The 20,089-nt window shown below is 36.6% G+C and overlaps 1 long non-coding RNA gene and 1 pseudogene across 1 annotated transcript in view; both read right to left on the bottom strand.

Moving 5' to 3' along the window:
* The window catches only part of LOC121976287, a 58,426-nt gene that overhangs the window by 27,492 nt on the left and 10,845 nt on the right, over positions 1–20,089 (bottom strand). The gene's annotated exons all lie outside the window — the stretch shown is intronic.
* Positions 480–3,213, bottom strand: LOC121976286 (annotated as a pseudogene).

Here is a 20,089-nt window from a genome sequence, read left to right as displayed (position 1 = left end):
AACGTTTTAAAAGCGTTGTCGTGTATAGCAAAGACAACACTTTTGCAACGCTTTAAAAGCGTTGTCGTTTGTAGCAAAGATAACGTTTTTGCAACGCTTTAAAAGCGTTGTCATTTTTTTACAAAGATAACGCTTTTGCAACGCTTTAAAAGCGTTGTCATTTTTTTTTAAAAAAAAATCATATTTGTTTTTCTATTTACAAAACCATTGTTTTTATATTTACAAAACCATTATTTTTCTTTGACCTTGCTATAGAAATGAAATCAACCATAACTTAACAAAATGAACAAAGTCATGACACATCAAAACTAGGTAAAGTATATATATATATATAAACAGAGATAGATACACAGTGTACATAAAAACCAAGTACATAATTCCCAAAATGATGATACTATCAACATGATTCAAACAAGATTTGAAGAAAATTAATATGTCTAGATTCGAAGATAGTTCCCAAAATGATAGATACTTTGATTAACACAAACGTTAACCCAACATTATCTAGATTTGAAGATAATTGACATGTGAAACCAATCCATCTTCAGTTGAAACATCCACCTATCCATCTTCAGTTGGGTACCTCCATTCAATACCAACCTTCCAATTCTAACAAAAAATAATTATAGCAATCAGATATAACCAATTTGGCATAATCAAACATGCAATATCATAGAGAAAAGTATCACCTAACAATTAAGAACTACTGAGCATTGTACCATTGGTTATGTGATAACCAGTTATGTGAATCAACTACTGCTAATCAGAAATTAGAAATCAACTCTTGCTAAACAGAAATCAGAAATGCATCAGTTATAGTAATCAGAAATGCTTCACAATTTACTGTTTACTACAAATAAAGGGTTACATGTGGGTGAGGCAATTCCTGGTGAAGGACAAGCTTCGCAAGCTACTTGAGCCAGTTGATCTTGGTGAGCCTAGGCACGCAGATCAACCAGTACAAAGTGAGATGGGCAATCCACTCAATTAAGCCTAGCTCAATAATGTCATCAAAGAGTTAATCAATAAGGTAGAGAATGAACATGGATTAACAGAAAAATAAAATCTAAAAAAACTTATATTTATTTCAGATAATTTATGATCTATGAATCTAAATGCTTCATGGAATACACAATTGCAATTTTTCCCAAAAAGAAAGAAAAATATCATTTCATATTTGATATAAAGGAAACATGAAATGTCTTTCTTGTAAGTTGCAAACTGAGAAAGGAATTGGGCCAATTCACAAGCAGGATTTTCCTAGTCTTTATGTGATCGAATATAAATTTGCATCGAAAAAGTTTTGCAGATATGACACGAAAATAACAACACATTATTTATTATCTCAAAAAGGTTAAATGCCAAAAAAAATGCAGATAGACGAGTCATTTAAAAATCAAATTCATCCAAAGTTTCCATGGAACTGACGCAATGAAACCTTGAGAGACATCTAACCAGAGGCAATGAAGTGATTTTGAAAATGAATATCCTCAATGCTTTGCATCCTCTTCCTCGTAGAACTTTGAGTATTGTTCGGAATCCATTAATGAATTCACTTCTCCATCGTTGCTCGATTTGACCTTTACGATCTAGCCATCCTCGAATGGACTTGCATTAACCTTTAACAAAGACAAATGATAGTATCTCAATATTATCTAATGAATTAAGTGAATGCGTCACAGTTAAAAGACATGAATGTTAAGAAAAAAATAGCGTTCATAAAGTTTCAAGTATCAACCGAAAAGTACTTGAGAGTTGGCTATCTATCATAAATAGAAAGCTAAGAAGATACTTCAGGTAGTGACACACTAAGTAAACAATAACATAGCAATATATAATGCTTAGATTCTTAAAAGACTATAATTACATTCTAACACATGGAATATTCTGTTTTGACAACACATATGCTCATCTTCATTTCACATTCAGTATTGACTACTTCTTTAGATGATCAAAAACAATAAAATGTGACAAGTATGAAAAAATAAGAGTATTTATTTTATAGATTAATTAACAACTAATTTTCTAGAAACTCACCAACCTAGGAGAACCATTTAACTCAGTATTTCAATGGTTACCTTGACACTCTCAACTGCACCAAAATTTTTGCCTTGCTTCACGTAGGAAACAACTTCTAGTAATGCAATATACACAGCATCACCTAAATGATCCTGTAAGGAAACACCACATCGATCTTGAAATTAATAAGATGGCACTGATACTTGATGGAACTAATAAAAATGAAATCACCTGAGCATGGTCAGTTATTCCTATTGTTGCAGTAGAGCCATCAACTTTAACCCACTCATGTGTGTTAGCATATTTCAAATCTTTAATAACTGTAAGCAAATAGTTTGTCTTGTACATTTTTAAAATGACTATTTAATATAAGGAAAAGTTGCGAGGAGTGTATCGACTCTCTTATACCCGTCCTTAAACTTCATTAGAAAGGTCAAATACATCATGCCACTAAATTATTTAGATGTTATTTAAATCTTTATATTTGATCTTTAAACATATAGAATTTACAATGACTACTATCTCCATTTCCCCACATAAATTTTAAAAATGAAACTTCCATAGCTTCTTATACTTCAGGATCTAAGGCTTCCGGAATAGATCATTCATCATCAAATACAATAAGTTATTTTTTTCCTACTAGAAACAGTTGAATCTCGCCATTAATGATGCATCTCCATGCTCTATTTTGCTCACATCCATATCAAAAATAAATTAACTAATGAAGAAAGAGACGAATCACCCATCACTATCAAATTAGAAATAGCAACAAAATCTGGCCAGACCAACCTAGACTAAATTTCACAACTACATTCAGAGGAGATTCACAAGTCGCAATAGCATCATGCGATACGGATCCAGAGGAGTAAAAAATCAAGAAGCAAATCTACCAAAGATGTCCCAACGTTCCTTTTTCTAGGGGGAAAAAACATATCTCGACCCCCCCCCCCCCATCTTGTTCATTTCACCATCAACAAAGATCTCTAGAACATGAAACCAAGCGGAAAACTCTGAGGTTTCAGTAGATCAGAGACGTACCTATGGAGAAGGTGCTAGGGCAGGTGGAGATCTGGAGGTAAGAGGCGGCCCTCGAAGCCCACAACAACCTAGATGCCATTGTTATGATCTTGAGGTAGGACGATGCACACTGCTAGGAGGCCCAGCTACAATGCCAACGCCGTGCCCATCGTTGAAGATGGGCCCAAGGTGGTCATCACCTCGATGATCGCATCCCACCTGCCTGTCGAATCTTAGAGGAGGAAGGACGGAGATCAGCCAAGGGAGAATGCCGGCGGAGGAGGGAGGAGAAGGGAGAAGAGAAGAGCCGGTTGGAGCAGTAAAAAAGAAAGGATATATAGGAGGAGGTGATGAAGAGAGAGGGATTTGGAAAGACATTAGGGTTTAGGATGGTTTAGGCATAAAAATAAGAGGGAAAATAAAAACACGGTGGGAAAAAATTAAGACGGAAGAGAAAAACGGCGAAAGAAAAAAATGCGACAATATAATAGATAACGCTTTTTAAAAAAAATTTTGTCTTTGATCCCCAAAAAATACTAATAGATAACGCTTATTTGAAAAAGCGTTGTCTTTGATAAGAATAAAAAAACTTAGACAACGCTTTTCACTAAAAGCGTTGTAGAAAAAAAAAAGACAACGCTTTTTGTAAAAAGCGTTGTCTTTTAAGTGTTGTTTATTAGCTTTTTTCTTGTAGTGCTACTTCACAAAAATATGCAACGAGGCAATATGATTTTTAAAGCATGCTGTTTGAAAGAAACTGACTAGGCTAAACATATAAACATGGCATATGATCATACAAGCATAACAATCTAGAACTGAACATTAGCTATCATAATGTATAAGCAAGGAAGAGCTAAACTGAAGCTAAACTGGTACTGAATTCAAACTCAACTGACATAACAAATTTTGAGTTTTGAAAACTATTTCATAATAAGTGAAAATAATAATCATGCTTTGTTTGGGCCATCAGCAGCGCGCAAGATCCTTAACTAGACCGGGTTTGCAAGTCCGAATTTAGTAGGGTTAACTAGGTTATCTAAACCTAGGGATGATCGTGGGAGTCCAACCGGTTATCTATCCACCTTTGAAAATAAAATCTGAATATAGCTAATGTTTTACTTACGCTTCTAGGTTATCTGAACCTAGAGCTAGGTTATCTGAACCTAGAGGCGACTATGGGAGCCCACCCATTGGACCGTAGTCCCATAAAACTGAACTAAACTAATGTGCTGTTTTAAATGCTTCTAATACATTTAACTGATCTATTAAACATAACTTAGGTGGTATTTAGCTACACTAACATTTTACCGAACACTTGGTGTGCTCCAACTCTCTCCTCTAATAGGGAGATCACCTCTAGGCACCCGACAACGTCTAGAATCTCCAACCAAAGGAGAACAACGTGTCCGGCCCGTCTAGAGGTGCTCAACTAGATCCCTAATCCTCGAGGAGGGTTTAAACACACCCTATGTGCCGAAAAACCTGCATATAGCTAAAACTAATGCGTAGGAAACCAAACGGAGCTATTATACTGCAGGTGAGGGGTTTCTTACCTCTTACGCTAAATTCCTTACAATTCTATCCGCTAGAATCCCGGTGGAGATGACCTTCTCGACGATCCGCTCACGTCTTTGCGTTCCTCTCGCGGAGAAGAACCTCTTTCGTGTTGGAGTCGTCGCCGGAAGGTGATCCGAGGGCCCTTGGGGCTTGGGCGCCGAGAGAGGAGGAGGAAGAGGAGTGGGCGGCGGTGAAGGGTTTTGGGAGAGGGATAGGTCACGGTGAAATTTGATATTGCCGAACCAAGTTCTCAAAATAAACCAACCCCCAACTTAACCTTCCTATTTATACTAAGTAACTAATTCGGCCAACCCAATTATAATTATAATTGGTCCCCTTTCCTTTCAGCACGGCCTTGCTGGGTTCAACTGGTTCCCAACATTATCTCAAAAATTCTCAAACTGGCATTAGAATTATTCTATGATTATTCTGGGATTTTTAGATATTTTTCTAGAATTTTCTGAGTAGCGGAAGCAGTAAAAATAATTAGAACCGCAAAATAGCTTAGGCGGGAATCGAACCCGAGACCTATGGTGTAAGGGATAATGGTAGTAACCAGTGAACCCAGCAGAGCCGTGCTGAAAGAAAAGGGAGACGATTTAATTTATATTAGAGTTGGGCCGGAATTACCACTTAATATAAATAGAAGGTTTAAGTGGGGTTTGGGTTATTTTTAATTGGTTTGGCAAAACCCTTCCTCTCCAAAGCCTCACGCCGACACCTCTCTTCTTCCTCTCTTTCTCTCGGCGCCAACACCAAACAACACTAGGGTTCCATCCCTAGGGTCCCAAGGTCACTTTCCGGCGACGATTTCGACACGAGGGCGCACTCCTTCGCGAGAGGAACGCATAGACGCGAGAAGTCTCTCGAAAGGGGCACCTCCACCGTAAATCTAGCGAAAGGAATTGTAAGAAAAGTAGCGTACGAGGTAATAAACCCCTCACCTGCAGTATAATAGCTCCGTTTGGATTTTCTGTGCATTAGTTTAGTTTTATGCAGGTTTTGTCGACATGTAGGGTGTTTTTAACCCTCCTCGCAGGTTTAGGGATTTAGTTGAGCACCTTTAGATGGGCTAGACACGTTTACCCTCTTCAGTTTGGGGTTGTAGACGTTGTCGGGTGCCTAAAGGTGATCTCCCTAATAAAGAGGAGAGTTGGGGCACACTAGGTGTTCGACAAAGTAACTAGATCAGTAAAAAAAAAAATGCAACTTAGGCATTTTAATAGCTCAGTTAAATGCATTAGAAGCGTTTAAAACAGTAAATCAGTTTATTACGGTCCAATGGGTGGGCTCCCATAGTCGCCTCTAGGTTTAGATAACCTAGCTCTAGGTTCAGATAACCTAGAAACAGCAAGTTAAAATAGTTATCTATATTCAGTATTTTATTTTCAGTGGCACTGTACTGGATCAGATATCCATTGGGTTGGACTCCCACAGTCGTCCCTAGGTTTAGATAACCTAGTTAACCCTACTAAATTCGGGACTTGCAAACCCGGGTCTAGTTAGGGATGCGCGCATAGCAAGTACAATTGCCGGGCCCAAACAGCATGATTATGTATTTTCACTTACTATGTATTAGTTTTCAAAACTCATAAAATCAGTTATGTTAGTTGAGTTTGAATTCAGTATCAGTTTAGCTTATTGTATGTTCAGTTCAGTTTATCTTTATTGATTCATATGATTAGTCGCTATGCCATGCTTCAGTTTACATGTTCAGTTATCTCAGTTATGCTTGCAACCATTGTATGCCATGCCAGTACATGTTTTCAAATAGCATTCTTTAAAAGTATGTTTGCATCGTTGCACGTTTTAGTGAGGTAGATGGTTTCTTACTAAGCTTTTTAGCTTACAGATACTATTTTCCTTATACTGCAGATACAGGAAAAAGGAAAGTGGACTAGTAGTGGAGGCTGGAGGTCAATGCAGATCAAGATGTGTGTGGAAGGAACTGGAATAAAAGACCCTCTGGAGATTTAGCATTTACTTTAGCACTTTACAGTTATTAGTTTCAGTTTACATGTTTTATACACTTTTGAACATTAGCAAATTTAAACAATTAGAACTTTTAGAAATTTATACGTTCATTCACTTTAAGTTGTTAAAATGCATGTTAGTGAGTAAAATGCCATGAACCAGTAAACCTTGCTTTAGCTTAAGTTTAGAATTGTTACTACATGTTATTAGAATAGTTTATCATGCATTAGATAGTTGTTATATGGTATTTTGGCACACCAGAGTGCTGAAATCAGAGTCCCCAGGCGAAATCAGACTCTGATCGGTCTCCAGACCGATCAGAGCCTGGGCAGTGCTACTGGATCGGTCAGCCGACCGATCCAGCCAGATGCAGTATGCTACTGTATCCTCCTGGATCGGTCAGCCGACCGATCCAGCCAGATGCAGTATGCTACTGTATCCTCCTGGATCGGTCAGCCGACCGATCCAGACATACCTGGATCGGTCCGATCGACCGATCCAGCCACACCTGGATCGGTCTGCCGACCGATCCAGTTGGGAACAGAATGTTCCCCAGCTCCGATCGATCCACGGACCGATCCAACCAAGAGCAATCGATCCAGTCCAGCTTGGATCGATTGGGAAGCTCAGGTTTCATCCAAGAAACTTATCAGTCTAGCTCCTTGACCGTAGGGGGATGTAGGATACACCAGGTATCCCTTAGATCATCTCCCTTAGCACAGGTAGAACCAATAACATGTATTAGATCGGATATCAGTAGCATAAAAACTCAAATTAGATCAGTTTTCCGCATAGCCAGTACAGTAGTAATGTAGCGATTCGCCTTACAGCCTAGTAGTAGAAGGTGGGTCGTTACAAATACACTCTAAGTGTACTAGTGTAATTATATAGTTAAAATAAACTAACACCTAATTACACTATGACCTTCCAATGATTTGTTCCTTTCCATCTTGGTCGTGAGCAACTGTTTATAATTTATAAGGAACCGATAACATGAACTTCTATGTGTGACACCACACACCATGTTATCTACAATATAAATTAATTGAGCAACTACATTTATCGTAAATGTAGACATTTGACCAATGTGATTCTTATTTCTAGATAAATATTTATACCAAAAGCTAGACTTTTAGTATACATCCTAACAATATATAATATCAAATGTATATAAGAAACGTGTAGATAATTTCTAAAACTTTTAATATAGAATTATATTACTATGTGTATACTGTGTTCTAAAAAGCGTCATTAAGCGCCGTTTAAGCGCGAAGCGAGGAAGAAAAGCTTCGCTTTAGGTGAAAGCGGGGAAAAAAGTGGTCAAAGTATGTTTGACCAAATTAAGCATGATTAAGCGCGCTTAATAGCGCTTAAGCGTGATTTTTTATTTATAATTTTAATTGATTTGTAAATTTTTAAAGAATATAAGGAAAAAAATTTAGAGAAAATGAAGAGACACAACGTCTCTCAACTCTTGAGAGAAAAGCCATAATCTGCCATAGACCCCCTATCTGCCTGCCATCGAGAAAAATTGAGGAGATCGAATTAGAATCAGACAAGGAATTAGATAATATCTAATTTTTTATGTTCTTTTATTGTGAATACTAAAACTAATGGATATTATAAACTTTGTGACTTTTGCCTTTCTAAACATGTGAGAAATTTATGCATGAACCTTAAATTTATCATGTTTAAGTATTATTTGATCTATTTATTTGTTTAAAATAATTAAATTTTATTTAAAAATAAAAAACATTTTTTTACACTTAAAATTGTCCTAAGCTCGCTTAAGTTTATAAAGCTCGAAGCTTGGACTCGGCGCTTTGTCGCGCTTCGCGCTTTTTAAAACATTGTGTGTATATATGGATATATATATATATATATAGAAAAAATCTAATCCATATAAATAATATAGAAAATATAAAGTATATAGCATAAATAATGGAAATAGGAAAATTATAAGATATATATAGGAGATTTTAATTGAAGATATGTATATATCTTCAACGTGAAATTATGTGTGTATATATATATATATATATATATATATATATAGGAGATTTTAATTGAAGATATGTGAAGATATGTATATATCTTCAACGTGAAATTATGTGTGTGTGTATATATATATATAATATCAAATTAATAACTTAGTATTAAGAAACTCTAATATGAATTAAAAATATTACCATGTATATGTGATATATATATATATATATGGATATATATAAATATGAAATTAGTATATGGATATAAATATGTATGAAATTAATGCAATTAATGATAGTATATAAAAAAGAAGACAAGGTTCTAAACCTTACCTTCAAATGTCTCACCTTTGATGTTGCCGCCAGCCCTAAGAAGGTTCCCCGCCCCCTTTTGTTTCTCCACCGGTGCTAGAGTTTCAAGGGAAGACAAGGAGTTAGGAACTAATTACTTAAAGCATATCCTCAATCATGTTATTATTTTATTTAACTTCTGTTGGAACCCCAAGATTATTTTGATGTGATCAAACAAGTTAAGTTAGGTCCTGTTTGGTTTAACCCTTGTGTCTAAGTGTGCAGGAGCTTAGGAGCACATGAAGTCGAGCGAAAGACACGGCTAGTGAGAAAGACTGCACGAGAGAGAGTCGACGGGTTCGGTGCGTCCGAGGGAGAGGTGCCGCGGAAGAGTACACCGGTGGACAAAAAGAACGTACGCGACGTTCGAGGGATGAGAAACTGTGGAGGAAGGCTGCTCGAGGAGAAGGCCGGAAGTTGGGTTCGGGTGAGCCCTATTCCGGATGGCCGAGATTACCCAAGCTAGCGGAGCCGGAGCGGAAGACCCGGACTGAGACGAGCAGAACAGGAGAAGAGGAACCGGATCACAAAAAGTCATCCTTGTTGACTTTTATGGTCCGGGCGCCCGGAGCCTATAGAGTCCGGGCGCCCGGAACCCAAAGTTTATCACAAATGACGTGGACGTTGACCGACCCGTGGGGGATAGAATTCTATCCCACTCCAAGCGCCCGGAACCCTTCTAGGCGCCCGGAACAGTGCTATAAATATAGCGCTGAATTCAACAGTTAGAACAACAACTTGTAATTCCATTCTTTCTGTTCTACTTTTGTTTGTGAGCTATTAACGTTGTAAGAGGCTACTCCGCCCAAAGGAGATCTTCAGAAAAGTGCGCTTCATTCTCTTTGGATTAACAATCTTCTAATTGTAAACCAAGTAATTCCTCTTGTGTCTATTTCTTTTTAATTAGTCTTTTTATTTTTAATTACAAGTGTTCTTATTTAAGCTATAAGTCGAGAAAGGGTTGATTTATTTTTGTAGGACAATTCACCCCCCTCTACTCTTGCCGACCACCAAGGGACCAACAAGTGGTATCAGAGCAAGGACGCTTCAGAAGGACTAACCACCGACTGAAGTAAAGAAACTAATGGCCGGACCAAGCATCGTTCCACCAAAATTTAAGGGAGACTTCGCACACTGAAAACGCCAAATGAAGGTATTTCTAAAAATAGACTTTAAAATTCGTTTAATAATCAAATATGGTTTTGTAGCTCCTACTAATCAAAATGGAGAGGAGAAGGAAGAGAGTCTTTGGACGAAGAAAGAACAAAATGATTCCATAGCAAATAATCGAGCAGAATATCACTTGCTGAGCGTGTTGTCGCCTCAAGAAGTCAACCGCATCGGAAGTTACTCGTCGGCCAAAGAACTCTGAAAAAAATTCCTGGAACTCCACGAAAGCACATCTGAAGCCAAGCACGCAAGAAGAGACATACTTCGGAACAAACTAACGAATTTCTGTCTGGAAAGAGGTGAGAAGGTAGCCGATCTACACGTGAAGGTAAAAAAACTAATCACCGGACTCGAAAACCTCGGTGAAACGGTAACCAACTGGGACACGATATGGTATGCACTTAATGCCTTTCCTAGGACTCCAAAATGGACCTCAATAATTGACGCCTACTATATCTCAAAGGACCTGGCCTGGAGGTAAGTATCCTCGAGGAACTTTTTTCTACTCTAGAATTATATGAAACCAGATGTGCAGGGACAACAAAAGACTCAAGCTAAATTATGGCACTAAATGCAACCAAGAAGGATGAACCTGAGTCAGACTCAGAAGAAGATCAAGAAACTTATATGCTAAGGAATTTCAGAAAATTCTTTAGATATAACAAATTTAAAGAAATGCAGAATAAGAAAAATCCAAGAAATAGAAGAAGGGTTCGATGCTACCAGTGTCAAAAGGAAGGACACTTAAAAGAGGATTGCCCAGGACTCAAAAAGGAAAAAGGCAAGATGCCCAAGCAAAACAAACACAAGACTCTAACTACTATTTGGGACGACAGCTCTTCATCAGAATCAGAAATAAGAGAATATATCGGACTAGCACTGATGGAAAACCATGAAGAGCAAAGCACCTCAGAAGTCAGCATCGATGAAGGGGTAGCGACTTCAGATGAATGCAGCGAAGCAGGGGGAGAGTCAGGCTTCAAGTCTAATATGGTAAGTGAGATATGCCTCTTACATCCTGATCAACTTTATTTTGGTATTAAGTCTATTGCAAAATCTATGTACAAGTTAAAAAGTAAAAATAATAACTTGAAAAATGAAAACTTAGAAATAAAAAGAATTTTAGCAAAATCATGTTTGATAGAAGATTTTGAAAAGGTAAAACTTGAAAATACTAAATTAACGGGAAAAATAGATAACTTAAAAAATTCTGCACGTCCAAATGTTTCTATTTTTAGAAACTATAGAGGATCAAACCGGTATTATAGATTTCACAAAGGACAGATCAGAAAAATAACAAAAGCCTATATTTCTAGAAAATACCTTATTAACCATGTAGGAAGGAACTTATATTGGGTTCCAAAAACTTGTTTAAATCAAAAGTAAAATTAGACTTAGGGTTTTCAGGTAGAAAATTAAATATTTAAATTCATTAAAAGGCTTTGTCTAGAAGTGGTTGATGATCCAATAATTAAGAAGGCCTAGTACCTCGCCATAGCCTGGAAGCCAATTTCTGGATTAAATGTTTAATTGACAAACCGATAAGCATTAAATAGTTAAATAAAATGTTTTCAATATTTGTCAATGATATAACATTTTGTTAGAATTTCTTTTAAAAAATATAAATTTTTTTTGTAAACTTCATTTAAATTATTTCTATTACTTTTTTTTAACTTATAGTTTTTTTCTATTTTGATACGTTGCACAAAATTTTATCTTTAACTTAGATTTTTTTTTTTTGCAACACTTAAAAACTTTCTAATTTATTACAATTTTTTTTTTGAGAAATTACCCTTGGACTTGTTAAGAAACCTCATTTTTTATATGATCAAAGGGGGAGAAGGATATTAAGTCTAGGGGGAGGTATAATCAAATTTGAATAATCTTTTTGCACTTATTTGCAAAATTATTTGTATTTGTTTTTACATTGCATTTGTTTACCCTACCTTAACTTGGGTTGCGCATATCAAAAAGGAAGAGATTGTTGGAACCCCAAGATTACTTTGATGTGATCAAATAAGTTAAGTTAGGTCCTGTTTGGTTTACCCTTGTGTCTAAGTGTGCAGGAGCTTAGTAGCACAGGAAGTCAAGCGGAAGATGTGGCTAGCGAGAAGGACTGCACGAGAGAGAGAGTCGACGAGCTCGGTGCGTCTGAGGGAGAGGTGCCACGGAAGAGTACACCGGTGGACAAGAAGAACGTATGCGACATTCAAGGGACAAGAAACCGGGGAGGAAGGCTGTTAGAGGAGAAGGCCGAAGTTGGATTCAGGTGAGCCCTATTCTGGATGATCGAGATCACCCAAGCTAGCTGAGCCGGAGCGGAAGACCCAAACCGAGACGAGAAGAACCGGACTGCAAAAAGTCAACCTTGTTGACTTTTGTGGTCCAGGCGCCCGGAACCCTTCCAGGTGCCCGGAACAGTGCTATAAATATAGTGCTGATTTTAATAGTTAGAACAACAACTTATAATTCCATTCTTTCTATTCTACTTTTGTTTGTGAGCTATTAACGTTGTAAGAGGCTACTCCACCCAAAGGAGATCTTCAGAAAAAATGTGCTTCATTCTCCTTGGATTAGCAATCTTCTGATTGCAAACCAAGTAATTCCTCTTGTGTCTATTTCTTTTTAATTAGTCTCTTTATTTTTAATTACAAGTGTTCTTATTCAAGCTATAAGTTGAGAAAAGGTTGATTTGTTTTTGTAGGACAATTCACCCCTCCCCTCTTTTCGGCCACCAAGGGACCAACAACTTCTATGTCTTGTGAATTTTGGGTACCTTAGATTGGTTTGATGTTTCATAGACGAATCTGGAATTATGTTGTGGCTTGCTGCTTTTGGTTCTATTGTGGTGTAAATTAGCCTCAATAGGTGAATGAATTTCACTATGATGTCTTCTGTTGAAATGTAGAAAATTTAGTTATCTTTCATTACCAATTTGCAGAACCCTTTTTGGATCAAAGATAAATTTCATATGATTTTTATACCACTGACTAACGAATCTGGAATTATGTTGTGACCCTGCTTCTTTTGGTTCTATTATGGGCCTCAATGGGTGAATGAATTTCACTATGGTGTCTTCTGTTAAAATGTAGGAACTTTAGTTAGCTTTTATTATCAATTTATAGAACCCTTTTCGGATCAAAGATGAATTTTATATGATTATTATACCACTAACTGACGAATCTAGAATTGTGCTGTGATCTTGCTGCTTTTGATTTTGTTGTGGTGAGTTTTAAATTCTATTTTTAGGGGTTATGTATAGGGATGTTACATTATAATTTGTTCCATACTTGTAGTGGTTTTCCTTTAGAAGATAGGCCATTTTTCCATGCTTAATTCAACTTGTAAATTAGTAACTTTCAGATTCATGAATGTATGCTTAAATTTTGTTTTTAAAGATTAATTATTATGATGTTGCATTACAAATTTCTTCATGATTTACTACTTGTTTACCCTTAAAAGTTAGAGAACTTTACATGTTTAATTTATAGAGTAGGAATTCCAAGTTTCAGATTCTTTAAGACTTGGGTTAAATTGTATTTTAGGGGTTTAACTATTATGTTTTATTTTAGTTCTTGAAGTTCATGCATGTATAGGTGTTGGATAGTCCTAGGAAAATCGTACCGGTTCCACTGTACAAAAATTTTTTGTACAAGTGTCGAACCTTTCCTTAAATAACCTATTGTGTTCTTTAGAAGTTAAATTAGAAATCATAGATGGAACTTAACATCATTGATTCCAAATTTAACTTATCTGTTCTTAATGGTTTAGATTTGAATCGCAAGCGTAACTTAACACTATTGATTCAAATCCACCTATGTTATTAATTCCATTAAATATTAATTTCTAAAATTATCTTCCAGGACTGCATGGCGAGGCACATCGCCTTCTTGGATATGGGAGCAACCACCACCGCCTAGACAAAGCCTTTTAAGGAAAGCTAATATTTAATTTCCTTAAATAACTCTAGGTTAACCAAAAAGAACAATTGAATCACAAATTCAAAAAATAAAGAAACCACAAACTCGAAAAATAAATTTGAAAAACTAGATCTAATGCCTCTTGTGTTTGGAATTCATACAAAGAAAAATAACTAGTATGATGCGGAAGAAAATTACTAGTTATACCTTCTCTTTGTATGCTAATGACCTCTTGATCTTCTACCGTATTCCTCTTCTAACTTCGGACATTGTGTGGGCAACGATCTTCCGAGATGAGAACCACCAAGCACCTTCTTCTTCCTTCTAGGTTTCGGCCACCAAGAGTCCTTCTTGATGGATAGGTTCGGCCACCACCAATGCTCCAAGGGATGCTAGAGACTAGGTTTCTTTTCTCTCCTTCTTCTCCTTGCTTGATCCGGCCGTCAAAGCAACTCCACCAATGAAGAGGTTTCGGCCACAAGAAAGGGAAGAGAGAAAGAGGAGGGGCCGACCACACCCAAGGAGAAAAAGAGAGGAGAAAAATAGAATAGAGGTTATCAACCAAGAAGACACCTCTACCCCCTCTTTTATATTCCTTGGTCTTGGAAAATAAGAAAATTTTAATAAAAACTTCCTTAATTCCTTTGCCATGAAAAAGAAAATTTAATTGATTTAAAATCAATTTCCTTTTCTCAAACCATATGGCCGACCACTATTCTAATCCCAATCAAGGAAAATTTAATTCACACAAGAATTAAAACTTCCTAATTTGTTTCCGGAAATTTATAAAAAATTTCTCCAATAATTTTTCCCTTCATGGTGATTTGTAAAAATAAAATTTTATAAATTAAAATCTTTCTTTTAAACACGTGGATGATTTCTAAAAAGGAAAGTTATCTTTAAAAATTAAAATCTCCTTTTAATCTACAAATAAGGAAAGATATCAAATCTTTTCTTAATCTTTTGTAGAAACCAATAAAAGAGAATATTTAATTTTTAAACTCTCTTTTAAATCATGAACATGGTTAAAAAGGAAAGTTTTCTCAAAATTAAAATCTACCTTTCAATCTACAAATAAGGAAAGCTATAAAAGGAAAGATTTAAATTTTAAACTCTCTTTTAAAACCATGGAATCCACATAAGAAAAATTTTAAAAAATAAAATTACTTTTTATTTTAATAGGGCCGGCCACCTAAGCTTGAGTTCAAGCTAGGGCCGACCACCTCATGAACCCATGAACCATGCCTTTGGCCGGCCCTAGCTTGGACTCTAAGCTAGCTTGGTCGACCCCTATAGGATGGGTAAGAAGATGGGTATAGGTGAGTATAATACTCTATAATTAAGAGGCTACGATAGGAACCGAGAGTAGGAATTGGTTTTGGTCTCTCGATGAAATTAAGCATCCCGTGTTCGCCCCGACCACATAACTTAATTTCATCAATAATAATTTATTCCACTAAAGAACTATTATTGAACTATCACACCAATCCCAAATTACATTTTAGGCTCCTTCTTATTATGAGTGTGTTAGTCTCCCTGTGTTTAAGATGTCGAATGCCCACTAATTAAATGAGTTACTGACAACTCACTTAATTAATATCTTTGTCCAAGAGTAGTACCACTCAACCTTATCGTCATGTCGGACTAAGTCCACCTGCAGGGTTTAACATAACAATCCTTATGAGCTCATCTTGGGGTCATTCTCAACCTAGATTACTAGGACACAGTTTCCTTCTATAATCAACAACACACACTATAAGTAATATCATTTCCCAACTTATCGGGCTTATTGATTTATTGAGCTAAATCTCACCCATTGATAAGTCAAAGAAATAAATATTAAATATATATGTTTGTTATTATATTAGGATTAAGAGCACACACTTCCATAATAATAGAGGTCTTGTTCTTTTATAAAGTTAGTACAAAAAGAAACTACCTCAAATGATCCTACTCAATACACTCAGAGTGTAATAGTATAATTTATTAGTCAAGATAAACTAATACCTAATTACACTACGACTATTCCAATGGTTTATTCCTTTCCATCTTAGTCGTGAGCAACTATTTATAATTTAGAAAGAACTGATAACATGATCTTCTGTGTGTGACACCACACACCATGTTGTCTACAATATAAATTAATTGAACAACTACACTTAACAAATAAATATAGGTATTTGATCATTGTGATTCTTTATTTCTAAATAAATATTTATACAAAAGCTAGGCTTTTAGTATACACTCTAACAATAGGTACTTTAAATGAGATTTCAGTTTTTAGTTATGTTCTACTTATCATGATGACTATACATATATGCTATATCTAGATTTCAGACCTCTAGATTAGATAAGTTCATGTTGCTTCTTGCTTCTCATTATGATAACCTCAAATCCGTAGGAAATTAACCCACTTACGATGATGCACCTATAATATTTGCATTCCATGCTTATGTAGTGATCAAATTTATGAATATGTTTACGTGCATGCCTATGTAAGGATTATGTTTAGGTTTATGTACATGCTGTTGTTGGGATCGCTGTCAGCCGGCTAGAGAGGGGGGGGGGGGTGAATAGCCCCTGCACAAAATCAAACAAAAATACCTTTCTCAACTTATAACTTAAACAAGCACTTGCATAAAAAATAATAAGGAAACCAAAAAGATAGAGGCACAGAAGTTTTTACTTGGTTACAACTGGGGAGGTTGTTAATTCAAGGAAGTGAAGCACACTAATATCTCCTTTAGGTAGAGAAGCCTCTTTACAGCAATGATCGAACAAAAAGATGAAGCTAAATGAAAACTAGAAGCATACAAATGTTGTTTCTCAATATGCTTGTTGTATTTAGCTTCTTGGACAAAGGCTGTATTTATAGCCTTGGTCAGGGTGCCTGGAAGGGTTCTTGGCGTATGGAGGGGAATAAAATTTTATCCCCTTCATAACGGGTCGTGGTCATACGCGATCGGGATAAAACTCCGTTCTGAGTGCCCGGAGTCCGGGCGCCCGGACCAAGAAAGTCAATCACATTGACTTTTTCTAGTCTGAGCCTTCTGCTCCAGCTCCGCTTGCTTCGGTCCGGGTCTTCCGCTCCAGCTCCACTCACTTGGCTGATTCCAGTCATCCAGAATAGGGCTCATCCGAATCCAACTTCCGGCATTCTCCTTGAGCAAGCTTCCACTCCGGCTTCTCGTCCCTCCGAAATGCCGCGCGCCTCCTTCTCGTTCGCCCACGTTTTCTTCCGTAGCACCTCGTCCCTTAGACGCACCGAGACCGTCAACTCTCTCCCGTGCCATCCTTCTCGCTAGCTGCGTTTTTTGCTCGACATCCTGTGCTCCTAAGTTCCTGCACATTTAGGCACAGGATTAAACACAACAGGACTTAACTTAACTTGTTTGATCAAATCAAAACAGCCTTGGGGTACCAACAATCTCTCCCTTTTTGATATGAGCATACCAAGTTAAGTTAGGGTAAATTAACATTAGGTAAAAGCAATAAATTTACAATTAAAGTGCAAAAATTTAAAAAGGTGAAACTACCTCCCCTTAGACTTAATCTTCTTCCCTTCTCTCCCTTTGATCACATAAAAATTGGGATACTAAAAAAAAACTAAGGGTTAATTTAAATAAGAGAGTTTTTTTTTTTTTAAAAAAAAGTGATTTTCCAATAATTTAAAAAACTTATCAAGTGTTTTGAAAATTGTAAAAAGAAAAGTTTGATATTACTTAGAAAAAAAATTTGCAACGTAAATAATTTAGAAACTTTAAGTTTTGCAAAGGAATTTCCAAAATTTTCTAAGAAAAAAATTTAAAGAATGCTGACAACTATGTAAAGCATTATCTAATCGTTTATTCAATGCTTTATCAGTTAGTCAATTAAACATTTTATTTCGTTAATTGACTTCCAGGCTATGGCGAGACACTAGGCCTTCTTGGTTATTGGATCATCAACCACTTCTAGACAAAGCCTAATAATGAAATCAAATATATAATATACTCTCTGAAAGTCCTAAGTCCAATTAAACTTTAATTTAGACAAGTCTTTGGAACCCAATATAGTTCCTTCCAACTGGGTTAATTAAAAATTTCTTTGGTATACATTTTTGAGAAAATTTTCTAATTTGTCCTTTGTGGTAATAAAAATACCAATTTAGACCATTAAATTTTCTACTATTTGTATTATATGAGCATGAATGATTTTCTAAGTTCTTTATTTCTTTTTACAAAATATCATTTTCCAATTTTACTTTGTCAAATTCTTCTAATGGACAAAATTTAGCTAGAATTAATTTTAACTCTTTATTTTCTTTTTCAAGTTTACAACAATCTTTAGTTAATAATTTAATACATTTAAACAACTTATCAGGTGGAAGAGATCGTAGCTGACTTACCTTGTTGATCTCGTAGTCCGTAGCTCCCCCTAAATTGTGCTTTTTTCTGTTGATGCTCCCCCTTCATCGATGCTCTCGATGTCCATTTTGGACAAGTTTTCTGTTGGTGTAGTTAGTAACTCAAGTTTTGATGAATGACAAAGTAGGTTAAGTTAGTTTCATATTGATCTAACACTTTGACCAAGTCTGAAGGAGAGCCCAGACGGGTCGACGGACTGACCTGATGTTTGGCACAAAGTCCAGCTAGGTCGATGGGCTGACCTGACATCTGGCATGAAGTCTAGCTAAGTCGATGGGCTGACCTGATAGATGGCACGAAGTCCAGACGGGTCGACGGGCTGACCTGACGTCTGGCACGAAGTCCAGCTAGGTTAACGGGCTGACTGGATAGCTGGCATGAAGTTCAGACGGGTCGACGGGCTGACCGGACGTCTGGTAGGTAAGTTGAGGTAAGTCACTGGAGGGGAGTGACTGTAAGGACGCGTTCCCGGGAAGGGAACTTAGGCGCCGATCCAACTTAGAACTATTTCGGAACTCTAAGTTGAGATCTTGACTAGATTCCGGTCTCGGTGAGACGGAATCTAATTACTATTCTGTTTAATTATAAACTGTGCTAACACTATGTTTTGTAGAATATATAATTTACATTTACCTCCAGACTAACGTTTTCTTGCAGGAAGGAGATTGCTGGAAAACAAGAGTCTGGGCGCTCGGAAGGGATCCGGGCACCCGGAGGCAAGTTTTATCCTCCAACGCATGTCGACATGTGGAGCTTCATGATTGGCTGGGCTACGTCACATTCCAGGCGTCCGAAAGGGATCTAGGCGCCTAGAGCCTCCTATATATGGAGGGTGAAGGCTGGAGCAAAAAATACAACACAAGATCTTCCATTGCTTGCTCTGCTGTGCTCCTGCGATGCTGCGACCGACAAAGTGTTGTTTTTCTTTTTACTTTTTATTGTCAGTATTTCTTTTCCCTTAAAAGTAATTCTGTACTTTACTTTTGTAATATTTCGAATTGCTAGTGGATTGCCCAATGAAAGCACTCAATGAGTGTGGGCCTTGGAGTAGGAGTTGACATAGGCTCCGAACCAAGTAAAAAATTACTTGTGTTAGCATTGTTCTGTTTTCGTGTTTTTCGCTGCTTACTCACTTAAATTTTTAATCGCTATTCACCCCCCTCTAGCAAATTCACAATCCAACAAGTGGTATCAGAGTAGGTACCGCTCCGAATTGGTGCAACCACCAATCAAGCAAGAGGGTCCTTTTTAAAAGTAAAATAGATATTGTTTGGTTTTAAAAACTATTTTTGAAACTTCATTTTCATCTTTTCACCATTGGTCGGTATTAGCGAAATATCGCAGTTTCAAAAATTTGTAATAATATTTTTTAATATTTTATTAATACTTTATTATTAAAAAAATTATTAATTTTTTTCCACGCTTATTTCTTTATCTCCCACACTACTTACCCCAAGACAAAGTCTTGGAAATTGTTTCTTATTTATTTTTTTTTGTATATACCAATGTCTATTCAAGAAGGATGGAGCATCCACGAACCACCACCATACGATCAAGAAGATTTCAACTACTGGAGGTGAAGAATGGAAACGTTTTTTAGGAAGTCTAGATTTTGATTACTGGCTGATATTGAGAAAACCTTCTCGGGACTCAGAACTAAACAAAAAGGTAAGTAAAATTATTTATA

This window comes from Zingiber officinale, chromosome 4B (genome assembly GCF_018446385.1).
Source record: "Zingiber officinale cultivar Zhangliang chromosome 4B, Zo_v1.1, whole genome shotgun sequence".
Lineage (NCBI taxonomy): Eukaryota > Viridiplantae > Streptophyta > Magnoliopsida > Zingiberales > Zingiberaceae > Zingiber > Zingiber officinale.
The sequence above is the reverse complement of the archived record's forward strand: the minus strand, read 5'-3'. Positions and strand labels throughout refer to the sequence as shown.